Here is a 7,741-nt window from a genome sequence, read left to right as displayed (position 1 = left end):
TGAGCCAGGGAGGCTTTCAGGCACTCTTGCCCCCCTTGCTTCTTGTTGGGATCATCACCCCTTGGGCCCTGAGTATCGTCTCCTTAAGGAATGACCACTCATCTTGGGCACTAAGTTCCCCTGCCCTTGAGAACCCCAGCGCCTCTCCCACCAATCTCCTCAACTCGTTCAAAGTGTTCTAGCAAGACCAACTTTCCTTCAACTTAAGTCGGAAACAATACATTTGGTCTCTTCAAACTTTTCCTTTTACATTTTTCCTTGTATGTAATTATTGTTGAACAATGTGACAAAGGTCTTGCACTGTATGTTCTGGTTTCAAGGGCGGCTTGTCATCGCTATTGTGGGACTTGCTAAGAATGCAGTATTAAAAAAAAAGTCATTACAGACCTTTTTCATACACTTGTTTAGGGGTGGGCAGTTATTTTGGCTGGAATGCCACTTAACAAGTTTGGGTGAGCTACTGAGGGTCACACATAAAATTAATGAAGATATAATGTTTTAAAATTATAGATAAATCATATGCTAACTCAAATATGTACTATAAAACATTAATTTTATTTGAAAAAATAATTTTTGTCTGATTTGAGTAGTATATATAGAGGCAAGTGCATAATAGCTCAAAATAAAGTTGGGTTGGGTATTTGGCTGGTCAAATAAAGTTCAGTCAAACATGGGTTAAAAACTATAAAAAATTGCCAATAGGTCCAAATAATACACAGAAAAAGCACAAACTTTCCATTAAGGAACAATAAAAAGTCATACCATCAAGAAGACTACACACTTTTTTTTGGTGTCAAACTGCTATAATCTTTGACAGGTCAAACACATTCAATTGACTGATTTGCCAACCCTAAAATAAAGTCCCTCTCCCAAGGGAACCAAAACCAGCCAACAGGACACCTGGACAAGGGAGGACATCTCTACCCCCAGCAGAGCCCTGCTACCAGCCAGCCACCCCCCAAATCACGAGAGCTCCTGCTTCAGTCTGTACTCCAACATGCCCCTCAAAAGCTGCACTGCAAATCCACCTGTCCCCTACTCCTCAAAGGCTGGTGAAGCCCAGCAGCCCCCAGCAGCGTTCCCCAGCTCCCTGCAGGCTGCACCCACCCACAACTTAGAGGTCCTCCTTCCCCTGAAGGAGCCCAGCCCTAGCTCCAGGGAACTTGGGACAGCCTCACCTGGATGCCATGCTGGCTGCAGCCAGCAGGTGGCAGGCAGTTGGGCCAGCTTGTGGCACTGCATAGGGCAAGGCAGAAGGTGGGGCTGGGACTGGGACTTCATCTGCCAGGTGCCAGGGAAGCTCTGATGCCTCCAGGCTCAGGTGCAGAGTGCCTGCTGTACAGTCCTAACTCCCAGGGAGGCTCCTGCCAGGTCTGAACTGCAGGCAGGTGGGGAGCTGCTGGCCCAGCCCAAGTCGGGGCACTGGGGCCCAAAGCAGCTCGCCCGGGGCCTACTGCTTCTGCCAAGTGTCCCACATAGTGCCAGCAGAGGCTGGAGTAAAAAATCACTGCCTGTGCTGCCTGCCTGCAGGCCAGACAGTATCAACTGGTGGGCTGGATTTTTCTCACCCCTGCACTTGTTGAACTAATACATCAAGTGAAGATATGAGAGAATGATGCTTGAAAGGGTTAGAGGAATATTTGTTGTTCATTGATTTTGTGTGGTCCATACTTGCGGTAACTGTTTCCATATTTAATTGCTTGCTTATTTGGGCTCCACTGTCTCAGAAAGTCTTGGCTTGGAAGCCAAACTTAATACTTGCGTGGGAAAGGCAAGCAATTCTGCCTTTCCCCCCGGGGGCTACAAGAAATAATGGCCACAAGCTAGCAGAGAGCAGATTTAGACTGGACATTAGGAAGAACTTCTTCACAGTTCAAGTGGCCAAGGTCTGGAACGGGCTCCCAAGGGAGGTGGTGCTCTCCCCTGCCCTGGGGGTCTTCAAGAGGAGGTTAGATAGGCATCTAGCTGGGGTCATCGAGACCCAGCTCTCTTTCCTGCCTATGCAGGGGGTCGGACTCGATGATCTATTCCCTTCCGACCCTAACATCTATGAATCTAAGAAACTCCATGGCCAAACTTCAAGAGTTTGGAAAAACAGAGCACTCACTCTGTTGACAACGACGGCCGTCTACAGCGCTTGTGTACTTAGCTCTCTATTGTATGGCAGTGAAACATGGACTCCTTATGGCAAGGAAGAAATAAAACTTATTGAACAGTTTCCATCTTCAATGTCTCCACCATATTCTGGGCATAACATGGAGTGACAAAACAACTCTGGAACGGGCCAGGACACCTAGTATGCTTGTGCTCCTAAGATGGACATGCGAACCACCCTCCAATGGTAAGGACATGTGAACCATATAAGCGATGGCTGAATCCCCAAGGACATACTCTATGGTGAGCTGACCACTGGCAAACAGCAACTTGGATGTCCAAAACTCCATTTTGTTGATGTCTGCAAGAAAAACTTTTGTGAGCTGCACATCGATGGCCAATGCTGTGAATCAATGTCTGCAGACCACTGCAAGTGGAAAGCTTCTGTGAAGCAGTGCCGACATTGCTTTGAGATGAAAAAAGTTTCAGTGGTGAGCTAGAGAAGAGGCAGACAAGGCAAAGCAGTACTTGGCATGCCAGTACAAGCTCAACCAAGTTTGTATATGCAACTTGCTGTCACCCCTTGGACTCTTCAGCCACTTAAGAAGCTGTGGCGGTGGTACCCAGTAACCTATCAAGGGCACAATCCCCATGGTTTGCTGCGACTGATGGCTGTCAATGATTTAATTGTTCTCGAGCCCAAATACAACAGCTTTTATGTGGACTGTTATTTAACTATTGCCACTAAAATTATAGCACCAATACAGTGTCAGTTTTTTCAGCTACTCAAATGCCAACTCTTACCTATTTTACCATCTCTTTTTAGATTTCCAAGTACATGCAGCAGTACTGATATTTTTAAAATCACTGTGGTTCCAGCAGCTTTGAAGTAGTGCTGTCTCTAAAACTGCTGTCATCTACTCCCTGTCATATCTGCCTGGATATCCAAGGATCAAAAAACCCCTCCATGATGCTCCCTTGCAGTGAGAACTGAGTGTGCGGTACGTGGTGTCAGAGAGATGTCTGTGGCACTATATACCACACAACTGCGTTTGACTGGATGCAGCCCAGAAGGGTACAGGGCTTTGTTTGCGGCACACTAGCAAAAAAGTTTGGCTCCCACTGCCTTATAGTATAATATTCTTGGTGGAAAAATCTAGGCTGCTAAGACTGGGACCACTTGCTCTGTTCCAGTATTTTTTTTCCTGTCATTTTTCTAGGTCTGGTCTACTCCAAAACTGCTGGAACCAGATAGTATAGCCTGTGAGACTTCCTTCATCTGGCCTTGAAGGACTAGTATACCTCATTAAAATCACTTGTAAATTGAAGGAGCCTGATACTTTCTGAACCACCAATACACCATGTTACATCTGTTTTTGCATAAACACAGGAAAGCTCTGTTTGATGCTCCTTGCAGACAATTTCTGGGTGGTGTTGCTTAACTTTTATTGTGTATATTACACTTCCTCTATGCACATAATGTCTACCAGAGTTTCAGAATTATTTTCTCTAAACAATCTACCTTTTCATTTTACCATTGTTTTGGCAAAGTTCTGGTTCTTTATTTTTAAACTCTTTGGGGTTTTCGTCTTTACTTTATTGAGGTAAATCAGTAGTTTTCAGAACCTTTTCAAAACGCAGCTTCTGTTGTGGAATCCCTAACTTTGGCTCCACGGGTCAGACAACCTGCTTGGCAATGCCAACACATCACTTCCCAGCCCATCTGCCATCACTCCCAGTCTCACTGCCGTATCCCTGATGACCTACTGCAGAACACCAGGGCTCTGTGGAACAATTTAAAAACCACTAGTGTGGCTTTAGGGCTCTGGCTTCATGGCATGAGACTCGTTCAATCTTTTTTTTGAAACTGTACCTTGAAAATTAAAAACTCTAAAAATTAAGGTTTTCAAAACAGTTAAGTAACATTTTATCTTTTTTTTTTAACTTCACCCTGAGATTAGGTGCTATAACTTTTTGTTCTCGTTATTTGAGTAATCATACAGAGCCCCCTACAAAGAGTTTTGCAGCTGAAGGACCTTAGTAAAATCAATTCAAATGAATCAAATTATCCAGAATAAGTTTAAACTGTTTAAGTTATCCAGAATAAGTTCCACCATTAGAAAAATATTATTCAAAACACAGCATACATGGAGGAATCTAGCATCCTCTTATGCCTGCTCAGGAGACGCAACAAACTAGGAAATAATTAATATCCAGTCAGTACCATTTTTACCTCAGAAAGTCCAAAAAATATTGAAGACCTGAACTATGGGTGCATATTAATATACAAAGTAATAGAATTGTATTTTAAAGCAACAAGATACTACCATGATTGGCATTATAAAAATAAAGATTAGTTTATCATATTTAGACAAAACAGAGACCTAAGAGATTCAACACCAATTTATTCCTAAACAGATCACATGATTGATATTCCTACATTTATCTTGAACCTTTGTCATGTAATCAATATAAATGTGACAGGATCCAAAAAACAACTCATATCTTTAAGCCTATATTTATATTCTCAGAATATGAGGGGAAGAGGGGTGTTGACGCCCTTCCCATACCCCTTCCCAAACAAGGGCAACCATATAAAGGTCTGAATTGTAGAAATAATAAAAGAAACAGCATTTATATATTGTTTACAAATTGCTTAGCACATTACTGAAGTACTAAATATTGGCACCACACAAGAATAACACACATTTAAGATGTACTATGAACATTTATAATTTGGGAGAGAAAAATGAAGCTGAAGATAGAAACAATTAAATGTCTCCTGTCTTGGCAAAAAGGTTTCCAAACAAAGGAGAAAAAAACAAAGCAAAACAAAAAACCAAACCAAACAGACTTCCCTTTGGGGATGCAACATTCCAAGTGATTTTAACTCATCATCTTGAAAGGTGAAGTGACATAGTTTAAACAGATTTTTAGGTAACATTTTTTTTTGCTTTATTACAAACTTAATGGCTCAGAGGGATTCAGGGATTAAAATAAATGCCCTCTTTTTAGGAAGTGTAAAAGCAGGAAGTACAGGGCCTAATTTATGAAACTCAATCTTACTTAGCTTTATTTTTTGAAACTTAAATCTTCAGTTACAAATAAATAATTCATACAATATACCTCACTTATGATATACACCCGTCAGGTAGTCCATAGTAATAGCCAAGATTACATTGGTTATTTAATACAACCTCATTTTCAATTACAATAATATACAACTGGTCCTTTGACTACATTTTCAGCCTGGTCCAATGTGTATGTGGTATAAAGAGGACCTTCCTCTTACCATCATAGAAGACAAAGATGTACACAATGTTATTACAAGCCCGAAGAAATGAACTCATCACATTTATTTTAAAAAAAAGGCTGTATCAAGTGGTCTAAGTGGAATTCTAATACAGAATAAAAGCTTGTCAATTTTAGCAGTATAAAGGGTTATTGCCAAGGACTTTTATCCTTTGTGGCAATTCCTGCATAAATTTACAAGCTTTACAGGATGTTTTATGTATGGTTTGAATTCCATCCATTTTTCCATTCTACTTAGAAAACTGATAGCACATAGGATGTGTTATCCTTGAAAATTTCATTTTCACACTGCTTTTAACTTCAGCTATGTAAAACATTTTACCACTGAGAAGACAGCTTCCCCTTGAGTACAGTCACGTTTTTGTAAACTGCATTAGCAGCAGCAAACTTGCAAGGTCACTTCTGACATCCAATCTTTAATTTCCCAACCATTCCCAGAAAAAGAAGTTTTGTTTATATGCAATACGGAACACTTCTGACATCCAGCTTGAAGGGTTAGGATGAAGTCTGGAAGAATTTCTAAAATAATACTTAAATCAAAAAGACACCAGGAGATTCCTCCAAGTGTTTATTTTCCACTCCTGGCTGTGCTTAAGCCACTCAATCACTTTTATAATACAATGCAACTGTCATAACTATGTACATTTTCACATGGGATTAAGTAGCTAATGATTCTTACTATCCCTTTTTTGATTCAGAATTACAGAAAATCTTCAATTTACAAGATCTTTTTTCCTCAGAAAAAAGTTAGGGTCTCAGCAGCCTCTCAGCTGCATTATTACCCTTCCCCATTCTTATTTTGAGAACCTACAAAGCATGAAGGCTAAACTCAACCTTTATTTTGAAAAGTTCATAGTCCTTTTCACTGCTGAAAATATGAACTGCTCCTACTGTGGAAAGTCTATGACCAAGATTTCTTAACATCATCGGTTCTTTGCAATCCATGAATAATGTTACATAAAAGTTTGCTGCAACATGGGGAATCCTTTCAATTAGAATACTGATTTTTTTTAAGTTATGGAGGACGAGAGGACAAACAAGGGCCCCAGACCAGCTCATAGCACCAAGGTTTCCATACGCCACCTGCTAGTTGTTTTTCTGCTGAGCAGCCTATGCATCACACGAGGTGGGAGATGAGGGGACAGACAGGTCAGTCATCTGAGACATCATAAGAACATGAGAACTGCCATTTACTGGGTCAGACCATAGTTTTATCTTGCCCAGTAGCCTGTGTCACACAGCAGCAGACTGAACATGGAAAAGGAGAGTGAACAGGATAGAGCAAGTTTCTTCCACTGTTTCTCTCTGCTCAAAGGGTGTGATTTTTGTTTTTGTGTGCTTCGGCACTGCTAAATTGTTCCCGCTAAATTATAGCTTCTTTGCACGGTGGAGTTTTCTGCTGCAAAAGAGAACCCCGGTGCAAGGGAGAATTTCCCGCCAATTTGAAGCTTTCTTTGCAGTGTGCATTTCTTTGTTGCAGCACAGAAATGCTCGTTGCAAAGAGTTCCCGCCATTTGTATGCTAATTCGAGCCCCATTATTGGCCAGTTCTAAATTATTCACACGTGGCGGCTAGTAATTGGCTTGCTAGCCATATAAAAGGCTTGAGTGGTTTCCGCCCAAGTTGGAGGACTCCACGAACACCAGGAGGAGGAGACTTCACGCTGTGTGAAGATCTCTAAGCGCTGCGGATCCTTACGGACCCAGCGCATTTCAACCAGGCAACAGAGGTCTGATCAGCCTCTAGCCTCTCCCTGTCGCCGATAGATTCCTAGACGTATCCCTTCCTGCGCGCAAAAGAACCGGACCCACGGAGCCTAGCAAACTTCGTGTGAGTCCAGCTGGAACAACTGACATAGTTGGTCAGATGACCGGACTACCTCAGAGCACAAGTTCCACGGAGCCTAGCAAACTTCGTGAGAGTCTATTCAGAGCTCTTTCGGACGAGCACTTTCTTCAGTTGGCACGACGGGTTCGCGGTTTAGAGCCTCCAACCGCACGGGCTAGAAGAGTGTTCATGGGACGGAACCCTAGTCCACCTCTTATCTTTTCTATCTGCAACTGTAACTCAAGCAAGTTTTCCTGCCTGCACCGCGACCATCTTCGGTGTAAGTAAACAATCTTTAAATCTACCGCTACGAATCTGTGCCTAATTCTAGCTTGATGCGCGCCCTCTCCGACCCCACGTGCCCGGGCTGCTGGCCACAGCCCGCGTGCAGCACGAAAAAGGGCCCGGCTCGCGCCCGGCCCGCACACTTGCAACCTCCAGCATTTAAGGTGTAAGGAGTTGTGATTCTGAGGCTGCACCCTTTAAGTGCCAAGCTCAGTAGCTACTG

This window comes from Alligator sinensis, unplaced genomic scaffold (assembly GCF_000455745.1).
Source record: "Alligator sinensis unplaced genomic scaffold, ASM45574v1 scaffold1013_1, whole genome shotgun sequence".
NCBI lineage: Eukaryota > Metazoa > Chordata > Crocodylia > Alligatoridae > Alligator > Alligator sinensis.
This window is presented reverse-complemented; position numbering follows the sequence as displayed.